Source organism: Tenrec ecaudatus, chromosome 2 (genome assembly GCF_050624435.1).
Source record: "Tenrec ecaudatus isolate mTenEca1 chromosome 2, mTenEca1.hap1, whole genome shotgun sequence".
NCBI lineage: Eukaryota > Metazoa > Chordata > Mammalia > Afrosoricida > Tenrecidae > Tenrec > Tenrec ecaudatus.
Window position 1 is genome coordinate 84,269,328 of NC_134531.1, and position 13,245 is coordinate 84,282,572.

The window sequence follows — 13,245 nt, forward strand, 5'->3', positions numbered from 1 at the left end:
TGTGGTAGTTACATAATCTGATGACAATTTGAGGATTAAGAGTGAAGGGGTGGAGTCCAGCCTGTCAATCACATCCTAGCCAATGAGGCTTCTGTGTGGGCATGACCTTCTGCTGAGTATTCTGGAAACTCCAGTTTTCTTCCTTGGAGGTGGGAGACACTCTCTAGCTCAGCTCACTCCATGCAAGACATCCCTGTGAAGACACATTGAGAGAGACTGATGGGGGCAGACCTTTGGAGCTGGAGGAGCCACATGGAGAGTCCTGCCAGTGCTGAGATGATTACAGTGCCACTGGATCCACAAGACTACCCACCCACTGGCCTGTGATCTTCCTGCATCTGGCATTATTACATATGTTTTGTGAGTCTGAAGGGGACTTTATAGATTGGTATCAGATATATGGCTAATATCTGACTTAGTGACTCTATCTGGACTGGGCTGGGATGTTTTCTCAATATTCAACTGTTCTTATATATAAAGCTCTTTCTTATACACATATAAGTAACCCTGGATTTGTTTCTCCAGTCTACCTGGACTAACACAACTTCTAAAATTATAATTAATTTAATCTAATTCCACCAACTTGACCTCTGTCACTTTTGTCTTTAAGTAATCACAGTGAAGTCACATTTTAAAATAATGTGCATCATGCACGGATAGGACATTCATTTAACAAATTCCTTCAATAGAGTGAGTAAGCAAAGGAGGTTACACCAGAGATTATTCGTGTTTAGAACTATTGTATGTCTTAATGTTGTTCTTACTCTTTGGTTAGTTGTCTGTCACCTAGTTGGTTCTGACCCACAATAACCTTTAATCCTATCATGCCCCATCTTTGTAATTGCTTTTATGTTTGAGTCCATTGTAGCAACCACTAGAGCATACTTTCTCATGAAGGGTCTTGCTCTGTCTGGCTGACGCAGTACTTCACAAAGAATGCTGTACTTGTACCAAGGACAGTCTTTCTTGATAATATGTCCAACGTATGCAAGACAAACTCTCACCATCTTCACTTACAAAGCTCATTTGAGTGGTGTTTCCTCCAGGACACATTCACTGCTTCTGGAAATCTGTGGCACTTTCAATGATTTTAACCAATACTGTCATTCAAATGTCTCCATTCTTATCCAGACTTCCTCTTTGATACCTAGGCTTTCTCATACATATGAGAAAATTGAAAATTTCATGGATTGCAACTTAGACCACTCTCATTTTAAAGTGGATTAATGTAATGTAATATGTCACTTGATTTCTTGACTTCTATAAGAACTGACTGCTGATCCAAATAAAATACTTCATAATTTTAATATGTTCTTCATTTATTATAAAGTTGTCTTTTTTAAATCATTTTACTGGGGGCTCAAACAATTCTTATCACAATCCATACATACATCCATTGTGTCAAAAACATATGTACATTTGTTCCCATCATCATTCTCAAAACATTTGCCTTCTGCTTAAACCCTTAATATCTGCTGCTCATTTCCCCCTCCCTCCCCACTCTCCCTTACCTCATGAAACATTCATCATTCATAAATTTTGATTAATTTTTTCATATATTACACTGTCTGATGTCTCCCCCCACCTTCTTCTCTGCTGTCCCTCTCCAGGCAGAAGGCTATACATAGATTCTTGTCATCAGTTCCCACTTTCTGCACCACATTCTCTCCACCCTCCAGGCATCGCCACTCTTACCACTGGTCCTGGAGGAGTCTTCTGTCCTGAATTCCCTGTTTCCAGTTGCTATCTGTGCCAATGTACATCCTCTGGTCTAGCCAGATTTGTAAGGTAGAATTGGGATCATGATAGTGGGGGGGGAAGTATTTAAGAACTAGAGGAAAGTTATATGCTTCATTGTTGCTACCCTGCACCCTGCGTGGTTCATATACTCCCCACAATCCTTCAGTAAGGGGTGTCTGGTTGACTATCATTGGGCTTTGAGTTGCCACTCTGCACTCACCCACATTTTCAGTGATATGATTTTTTGTTTCTTGATACCTGATCTCTTCAACAGCTCGTGGTCACACACTGGTGTGTTTATTCCATGCGGGCTTTGTTGCTTCTGAGCTAGATGGTCACTTGTTAATCTTTGAGCCTAAAAGACCCCAGATGCTATATCTTTTGATAGCTGGGCATCATCAGCTTTCTTCACCACATTTGCTTATGCACACATTGATCGTATCAGGGAAGTGGGCACCCATTGATATGATTTTTTAGTTCTTTGATGTCGGATAACTGGGTCTCTTCTGCACCTCATGGTCAGACAGGTTGGTGTGCTTCTTCCATGTGGGCTTTGATGCTCCTCAGCTAGATGGCCATTTGCTTATCTTCAATCCTTTAAGACCCAGATGGTGTCTTTTGATCCAGTTGTGAATTTTTTTTGTTTTCTGAATACTTCAGTCTTTGATCTTCATCAACAAGTGCATCAGTCTTCATCACATTATAGATGGATATCTAGGTTGTTAAGTAGTCTTCCTCACCTGATGCCACATTCTTCTTCATATAGTCAAATTTCTTGGGTGATCTTTTTATCATACAGATGGAATAAGTCTGATGAGAGGTTACTGCCCTGATGAACTCCTTCCAGATTTGAAGGCATGGTATTTGGAATGAATAACTCTCATCCATATAAAAAGAAGACAGTGACATGTTAAGTAGTGGCATCACCTCCATCTCCAAAAATTACGTCTCAACATATAACTTGGAGTACAGTACTGTCTGTGATGGGACAGAATCTGTAAGCTTAAAAGGAAGTACAGCAACTAAAACTATACTTCAAATTTATGCACCAACTTCTAAAGCTAGCAATGAGGAAATTGAAGAGCTGGATCAACTTCTCCATTCTGAAATTAATCAAACATGCAATCATTATATATTTAATGGTGATTTATATGCAATATTTGAAAGAAAGAAAAAAATTCATGTTCAAAACTATGGCTGTGGTATTAGAAAAGAAGCTAGAGATCCCATTATAGAATTTTACAACACCAACCAATTATCAATTAAAATTTCATTGTCAATTTATTAATCAATTTCAATATAATTTATTAATCAATGTAATATGTCGCTAGATACACAGAGCTCAGCAGCTGACATACACAATAATCTAACTGACTGTATATCTGGGCATGACTTCAAAGTAATCAAAAAGATGAAGTTTATTGGTCAGATAGAGACTGGAGGAATCCCTGAGACAATAGCCCTTACCTGAACTCACTCCATGACTTAATTCTCAACCATACAATGGAAAGTCTATAAGGAGAACATAATACCGTAGAGTTATACACACCTTCGAATAAATATTCTTCTTAGATCAAAGGGTAACCCTTAGTCAAGGACCAATTCAGAATGGTTAGGAATGAAGGAAGACAGGAAAGAGAAAACACAAGAATAACAGGATAAGTAATGGTACATTGACAAGATTGCAATGAATGTGTTGAAACTGTGCATGAATTGTTTAATTCAATGATTATTTGTTCTGTAAGCCTCCTACAAATTCATAATGAAATAACTTTATTTTCCTTAAAATATCCACAAGAGCCATAATGTGATCTGGAGCATATCCAACTAAATTTAAAAATCATCTCAAAACAGAATTGATGTATTAAACAATAATGAGAAATATCAAATTTGTAGTTCTTTAGATTGTACTGTGTGAAAGTGTTCAATTTTTTTAAATTGCTATTATCTTCTTCTTTTACAAAAATGTTAAGTGTTCAATCGCATCAAATAGACAGGAGCCCTTTAATAACATCCCTCCACCATCAGCATAATATGCACATATGCGTCAACATGATTTTTAAACTAAGCACAAACATAATTTCATAAGCTAAAAAAGCATTTATTTGACAAATTATTGGCAATGTTGTTTATGCATTTGTGACTAAATTTACATAGAAGAACTAAATACAGGTAAAATTATGACAGAAGCTTAGCTCACTACCAGATTGTAGTAAAGAATTTGCAAGAAAAATAAATATGTTGAACCATTTTTATAATAAAGATTTACTTCTGAAATGATGAAGCTGGAAGGAAGCATCTCTGTCTGATTGGCAATGCAATCTTAGCCGCGGAGACCATGAAAGCACTCAAACTAAACCACAATCTCAGTGCCAAATATGCAGCATACTGCAGTTAGTCAAGTTTAATTTTGAACAATTTTAAATTATTCAAGTAAAGGAAAACAGAGTTTTAAAGATTTGTAACTATCAAAAATATTGATTTGCATCTTATAAACTTATTTGATTGCAAAAACTGAAAACTCCTATGCAATGGGAAAAGATCTTGTAGGAAAGGATGCAGTTAGAGAAAGATCTTTAATACCTGCTGCTATTAAAATGTGAGAAATAGTTCATGGAAAATGTATGGGGATAAAATGTGTAAAATTCATTTACTGAAAGTACTGTTTCCCAAAGAATTTTTGAAATTAGTAATAACCAATTACAGAAGCTTTTTACCAGGCTTAAGGACAGCCCCCGATTTGCAATTCACTTTGATGAAACAACAGATATACTAACATGGCACATTGTGCCCTTACGTAAGATGTTTACGAAAGAGTCATACAAGAGGAATTACTGTTTGTTACCCTTTAGAAGTGTTATATATATAACACTTTAATATATATATGTATATCTTAAACTTGATGAATTTTCCACAAAGGTTTACAGAGGGAAAAAAACGTGTCAGACTCTGTATAGATGGTGCTGGAGCAAGGATGGGCAAGAGGATGGATTTGTAGCAAAGGCAAAATGACATCCTACTGGAGGCAATGCACATACTACTACTACTACTGACTACATGGACCATTCATAGACAACCCTCCCCCGAAAAATCCATCACCAAAGTTAGATGCTTGTACTTCCCAATACTATTCAAATCAATAAGTTCATTAAGAACTGTGCCCCTAATAATCACTTGTTTGCAAACCTTTGCAAAGACATAGAATCGGATTACAAACAGTTTATTACTACTAAGGACAACATCAAAAGTTGATTACTTCATGCAAAGAGAGGTATGTCTTCCAAAGATAAGTTTAAACAAATTATTGTAATTGATAGATATAGTTGCTGTAATTTTGACTAAGTAGAAATCTCATTTGGGTGTTTTGTTTTCATAATGACTTATAATCTTTCAAAGCCGTGCTATTTGTAAGATAATTTTGAAAACTCAATGATTTAAACACATCGCTTCAAGGAAAATATTGTAACATATTTATGTTGAAAGATAAAATTGAAAGTTTACTAAAAGATAGCATATGGAAAATAAGGTGGAAATGATTCTTGGAAATGTTTAATGCTACAGAGAATTTTATTATTGAAAATAACCTTCCCAAAGATTCCATTTTAAGATTATAATTGATTATCTGAAATGTCGGGCACAGTTTCAGAAACAGCTCCCTTAAGATTTTAATTCTAAAAAACTAAGTTGAGTTCACAAACTGCACTCAATTGAAATAATGTGAGTCACCTACCACTAAAAGTTGAAAAAGAATTTGCTGATTTAGTAAGTAGTGTAAGTTTATAACTTGAGTATCTTAAAAATTCACTGAATGAATTTTGACTTGGGATTAGGACAGGATCTGCAACAATTTATTACATGGCCTTACACATACTTCTGCCATTTTGATCTGTGTTTTCACGCAAAGTGACATTTTCAGCATTGATGATTATACGAATCAACTGAAAAAATGTTGAAAATAATCTATGTTCTTCAGTATGAATTATTGCACCAAGACAATTTTATGTAAAAATAAACAAACACATCCATCTCATTAGTATGCAATTTTACTTTAGTCTTTAATAAGCATAAAATCATATATGCACCCAACAATATCTGAAATAAATTTAATTATGATTTATTGTCAGTAAATATTTGATTTGCATACCAAGTTTACGTAACTATATACTCAGGATAATGTAAAAAAAAATTCTCCTGTGAAAATAGGTGGAAAGTGGAAAAAGTTTAAGAACCTCTTCCCCAAAGAATCCAGTCTGAGACAGAGACCTAGTACCAAACCTTTGTAACTCAACAATGGGGAAAAGGGACATGAAAAGGAACTCAAAAGACCAACAAGGGAAAGGACAAGCATAGATCAGAAGAAAATGAGGTGAGTGATATAATATAATGAGTGATCAATTGTGGCAACAGTTATTGAAAGAGCAAAGAATTTGAGAACAATTCCTTAATTAAATACTTAAATTTACAAATTGATATTTAATCTCTGAGCTCTTTCCTTTTTAAAAGATAATGTTTTAAATCAGTCCATTTTAATCTGATCTTTTTTGCTATGTATCATTTCACTATAATTTATATGTGTTTTTATCTGGACAAATCTTAAATTCATGTTTGAAATTTTTAGTTATTTCTCAAAATTGAATGTAATTCAACATGCACGTTCAATGTCTAATGAAGACAATGAAAACAATACTAAACAGTGAAAGGATATTTAAAAGTCATATGTTATCCAAAAAAAACTTCCAATAACATATATCTTTCCAATTTTTGGACTGGAAGAAAACCCAAAGAATTTGAAGATCTATATAAACTGTCCAAAAAAGGAAGCTTCATACTGTTAAATTTGGTGAGCATATTTTTATATAGCAATAGACTCGTGTAAAACATTTATAAAACTTAGAAAGTAAGAATATAAATGAAATGCACAGCACTGATTGGAGGCCTTTCTTTTAAAAATAAAAAATATTACATATGCTAACAAAAATATAGATAGTAGTTTGATACACTTTGAGCTATACATCTCTCTACATATGCTATGTTATTACTAAACTATACATACACAAAAAATGTCTCCAAGAAAAATCCCTGGACATCACTTTAATTTTATGAAACAAAATTTATGGTAGTAAGTTTTTTTATTTACCCATTTTAGTGTCACCATGTGTCAAACCATATTTGACCATACCCAACAACAAGTATGTCTTTCCTAAAACATTTACTTTACCCTGGAAGATATATATAGAAATAGCTAACTTTAATATGATTTTGTGTGTGTTTTATATAAAAATAAAGATCTAAAGTCACACTTCCAAGTTGAATATCCCATATTTAGGCTACTCTGTTATAGGTCAGAAATGAGTGTTTAGATTTAACTGGCCTAGTAGATAAAGTAAACTTACTTGGTTTAATAGGATTAAAAGTGAGTGCTTCTGTCCTTTATAGAGTGCCATGCTCTGGTCTTTGAAAGGAAAGAGCTTTAGCCCTTTAGCACCAAATTCAATTTCCTATCTTGAAAAGGAGAGACCACTTCTGAGGACACAAATCCACTCTGAGCATGATATATAGACACTTTACAATTTTCAAAATCCCTGGAATAGATGTGTCATATCTCTGATAGAACTTTTAAGTTCCTTTAAAGGAGATTTAAGGAAGTGAGTCACTCAAAACAGCTTGTCAAAATGTTACTTTACTCTGCATACTATGTGCTTTTAATTTTACTCTATAGAAGGGTTTTTCCATAAAATTATGGAAATATATATATTATATGGCAAATGTATTTCAATTTTAAACTGGAGGTGTTTTAGTTCAAAATGTGTCAATATGTATTTTGAATTTATGCAGATATTTTTTCTATTTAACAAAATAACACCATTTATCATACTATATCTTCAAGCTAAATAAAATTATTAGTAAATGAAAGGGAAAAATTATAAACCATGTGATAAGAAGAGAATCAGCCAGTCATGGAGATCATAAGTAGAACACTTTTTCCTTCTTTAAAAAAAGTTATCATTTTATTTATTTTGCTAACACTGAGAATATACACAGAACATAACAATTCAACAATTTCTACATGTACCATTTAGTGCCATTTATTACAATCTAGTGATGTAACCGTTTCATTCTCATTTTCTGAGTCATTCCTCCCTTCTATTCAGTGCCTCTTAGTTCCAATCAAATTAGTTATATGGTCATCATCAATTTCATTCCATCTAAATGGTTCTTAAATGAGCAAAATTCTCAATGCAGACATATAATTTTTTTACAAGTTGAGCTAATTTATTGTTTGGTTTTAAGAATTTGGGTAATATTTTGGGTTTAATGATTATGTCAGGTAAATACCTTCAGGAGTTTATCCAACTTTCATTCCTTCAGGAATTCTAGAGTCCATGACAATTTTACATTCTCTTCTGAGTCTCCATGTCCTCCCTACCCCTGTTATCAATATGTCCCTGTGTAATCTTTTATCAAAATGTTCAGTAATGATAGGCAGGCGCCACTCAGTTTTCCTAGTCTTGAAGCAGTCATGACACAAACCCATGGAAGCAATTAGCAGTATGTTCACACTCTGCTCTTAGTCCTACCTCTCTTCTCTCTGTTTCAGGGGAAGACAGATCAACTGCGGTGCCTGGATGGCTACTTGTACCTTTGAGAAGCCAGATAGTACACATCAAACTCAGAAGTAGCTTAAACATGTTAGTTCTTCAATTAACAGGGCTAGTCCATGAAACTATTACCCTAAACCTCTAAACCAAATCTTATTTTTTTTATTGTACACAAACAACCTAAACAGATAGTTTATCTTGTTTTCCACTTTGTAAATATAGTTGACACAATTTTTGCTAGTTACATTTTTATAGGGGTACAACCAATAGATAGCAATTATAATAATATCATATTTCATAAACATTAATTCCTCCTTCTCAATCTCCCTCCCACTCCTGATACATACTAGTAAACTTTGTTGTCTATATATGTATATTTTTGTTGTCTTTTTTACTTGAGGCATACAATATTTGTCTTTTGGTGATTGACTTTTCTCACACAGCATGTCTTTTAGCTTAATCTACATTGCAGTATATATCAAGATTCCATTTTTTCTCCTGGCTTAGTACTCTGTGCCATTGTATGGATGTACTGCATTTTGTTTTTCCATCAATAATTTAATGGACATTTTAAGTTTTTTTTCTATGTATTGTTAATTGTGATAGTCCTACAGTAAACATTGATGCACGGTTTCTTCCTGTGTCTCTCTGGTGAAGTCTTTGGAGTGTCTCTCTAGGAGTGGAATTGCTGGGTTACATGGTAGTTAGTTTTGTAGTTAGTTGAGGAACCATGACACTGTCCTCTGTAATGACTATCATTGGACATTCCCACCAGAAATAGAGAAGGATGTCAACTCCATGCACCCCGGCCCCAATCTGCCATTTGCTGCTTTCATTTGATCTAGTCATAGTGATACATAGTAAAATGATACCTGATTATGATTTTGGTTTGCATTTCATTAATGGATAAGGGCACTGAGTGTCTTTTCATGTAATTTGTTGCTGATTGATTTTTTTTTTATTTTGCTGAAATGCCTATTCAAGTCTTTTGCTCATTTTTAGGTTATTGTTAAGTTGTCAAAGTTTTCTATGTTTATTTATAATTAGATTATTTTTAGATATATTGATTTTGGAGACATTCACTATAAATACTAATTAGAAGTCACATACCTCTGCCATTTATTAGTTTTTGGTTGTGGGTGAAACCTTCTTAGTCTTTGTCCCTTATTATTGGTTGTTTTTTGTGTTCTATTGGCACAATAGAACCACTATAATTAGCTTTATGGATTGCTCCTATTTGTCTTGTGTGTATGTTTATCAGATATTTTCTGAATTGTCTGTCTTCTTAGGTGCTGTTGAGTCAGTTACAACTCATAGGGACCCTGGGTACCATAGAAGAGGAGATCGCCAGCCTTGCATAAGTCTCATCATTGCTCTCAGGTTTAAGCCCATTGTGATGGCCACCAGGTCAATCCACCTTGTCGAGGACCTCCCTCTATCCTGTTGCCTCTTTACCAAGCATGATGCACTCCTCCAGAGACTCGGCTCTCCTTATACCGGGCCCAGTGTCTGTGAGAAGTAGTTTTGCCATCGTTGCAACTCAGTGTTCTGGCTGGACTTCTTCCAACACAGGGCTCTTTGTTCTTTTGACAGCCCATAGTGATTCCAATGTTCTTCACAAGCATTAAAATGCAAATGCATAATTTCTCTTTTGGGCTTCTGTATTCAATGCCCAGCTACCGCATGCATATGAAATGATTGAAAATACCAAGGCTTGGGTGAAACATTCCTTGGCCCTCAAAGCAACATGCTTACTTTTGAACATTCCAAAGAGGTCTTGTGCAGTAGATTAACCTGGCACAATGTACCATATGATCTCTTGACTATTACTCTCTGGAGCATTGATTATGAATCCAAGCAAGAAGAACTCCCTGATGGCTTCAAATGTTCTTAGTGGTCACCCTGAATATTATAGGTAGCAGCTTATATGTACAGCATCCTAGACCAAATTTAGACCACCTTAAATTCAGCAGCATACAAACACTGTTATGCATATACCATCCCTTTCCCACATGTTTTTTCTCTCTGATCTCCTTTTGCAATTCTCATAATACATGTATTTGACTCTTGTTATTGCCCCCTATTTCCATTAAACTCTATTAGGCCTTCTTAAATTTTTGTTTTTAATGCACTTCAGAATCAGTAATTTTAACTATCTTATTCTCTAATTTGTTGATTCTTCCTTATACCTGTTAAAATCTGTAATAAGTTATTCTATTTTTCTTATTTCATTTACTATCTCTTTCAATACAAATATTTCCTTTCTTGTATCCTAATTTTGTTAGTGTATTGTTTTACTTATTTTTCAGGGCTTGCCTATATTTTACCATTGTTATTTAATTATGATTAATGTGACATCATGTTCTTAATATTTTTTATTTTTTTATTATCCCTAGATGAATTTTCAAGGAATCTCGGTGCCACAGTTGGTGAAGGATTGAGTTGCTAAGCACAAGACTATTAATTCAAACTTACCAATCTCCCTGCAAAAGGAAGAAAGACTGTTTACTCTTGTAAAGATTTACAGTCTCAGAAATGCTAAGGGGAAGTTCTCTCTTGTTCCATCATTTCTATGAGAAAAAAAATCAACTCTATATGAATGAATGTAAATGTAATTTAACTCACTTTACTCTATTAGAATGAGTCATCGTTATCTTTTTTCTTGTTGTGTGTTTGTGTATGTGTGTGTGTGTGTGATTTTTTTTCAGGGCACAAAATTTTTTAGTTTTCCCTAGTAGTTAATATTTTTTCCTGTAGTACTACCTGGAATCCAAATATCCAGCTTTCACATACATATGAGCCAATAGAAAATACCACGGCTGTGCCAGGCATCCCTCGGAACTGTGGTGCTGGGAGAGAATATTAGAAGGGTCAGGGACCGCTACAATGGCAAACCCATCTGTCTCAGAAGATGTAGGGCCAGAATGCTCGTTAGAGGCAAGGGTGGCAAGACTTCATCTCCCATACTTTGGACACGTTGTTCAAAGAAAGAAGTCCCTGGAGAAGGACACCATTCCTGCTCAAGTGGAGGGGCAGCAAGAAGAAGACCTTCCAGGAGACAGGCTGACACAGTGGCTGCAATGATAGGCTTAGTCACGGGAACAATTATGAGGATGGCGCAGCACCTGGCGGTCTTTCCTTCTTCTGTGCATACGGTCACTATGAGTCAGCACCAACCTCGTGGCGCCCAACAACAGCAACACCAACTATCTGGAATAAAAGCTCTTAGGTGGGCAAAGTCGTGAGCGTTCGCTGGTCCTTTCTACTTCCTCTTCATTGTAGTGCAGTGATGCGACATTCTTTGGTCTTTGTGATTCCCATAAAAGGAATAGGTGGGTGCATGCAAGTAAGGTGTAGAGGACTTGAACGTGGGGTTTGGTCACGTTTGTCATTCGATCAAGTAATACTTGAACCATTTGAGAAGTAGGAAAAGAGAATAACATGATAGAAGAAAAAAAAAGTCATTTGAACTGTGTCCCAGATTAGTGTGCAAAAGCAGCAGCGGCTATAGCACTTAGTCTATGGGCACCATGACACAGAGCATCAGCCATTTCAATTCACAAAACAAGTAAACTTGAGCCCTTTGGGTGGAGACCTTCAAGCAGAGTGGGCACTTCTCAGCACTAAAAGAAATCTGTAACACTTGTCCAAGCAGGACAGAGGACAAGAGACTGCATGCATTAGAGGTAGAGGCCTAGAGAGAGATGTGCCTGCTGCCATGGCTGAGAAGAGGCACTGAGAACAAAAGAACTGTATCCTGAATGTTTTCTGAACCTGATTTGTTGTGATCTATTTTCTATTAGCTTCTCTAATAAACTACATCTTTATAAGCATAGCCCGTGAATGCTGTGTGGCCATTGCGATAAATGATTGTAGCAAGAAGAGTAGGATGCCATAGAAGGGTCGGTTGGTGTCAGAATTGGGTAAAAAGCCTCTGCCTCACGAAAGTCAAGCTTGGCTTGTGTGGAATGCGAGTCTCCTTCCCCCTTGTAGAGCTGGGGAAGTCAGATGTGGATTGCGTGCTATTTTCTTGGATCGTTTTCTCCCTCTCTGACTTCTTATAACTTGCAAGTTCCCTATCTCTGTTTTCACCTCTAGCGCCCCCACACTCACCAGAGAACATGCGGAGACATAGGAGAGAGCCTACAGGCAGAATGACTGAAAAAGTGCCTGGTGGGACACATTGGGAGTGTAAGATGTCTGCAGGGGTATTTCACCAGCCTAGGGCAATTTAAATCTTGGACTAGCAGTCATCAGACCCTAAGCTGATTTTAAACTCCTAAATCAGCAAACCTAAGACTCCTTTTGCTGGCCCATTGCCTGCTTACATCCTTGTCCACACCTGTGCAAGACTGAGTTGTGAGTAGAATATCATCAGCTTTATGATTGGACCGGAGAAATAGAGCCAAGGAGGGATTGGTCCATTCATAATCTGGAGACACAGACAGGCCAAATATACCCAAACTCATAAATGCCTCTAGGCATATTTCATTTAGCTGCAACTCACTGCTGTGTCAGGTTCTTTCTTTGCTTTGCTTTTCCAATAAATTTTACTTTCGGCTTGATGCTTTGTGATTCATGAGTCCATTCTTTGGTTCTGGAAACCAAGAGCCCCTGGGTGCATCCGAGCAGTTGCAATCATGCCATGCTGTGGTCAGTCGGTCTGCTGTGGGGCGTTCCAACTCAGGAGAGAGAGTGTGTACTAAGCAGACCGCCAGAGAAGACAGGCCCATCTCCATTTGGGCAACAATGCTTTCAGTCATAAAACCCATCTCCAACAATCACCCAGCTGAGCAGAGCGGGCCTCCAGTTTTATTTAACAGTTCCGCCGCAGCTCAGTGGGGGTTGCCTATACCCGAGCTTTGTTATACTCCAGGTTGTTTAGTCTTTCCTTCAAGGAAGAACA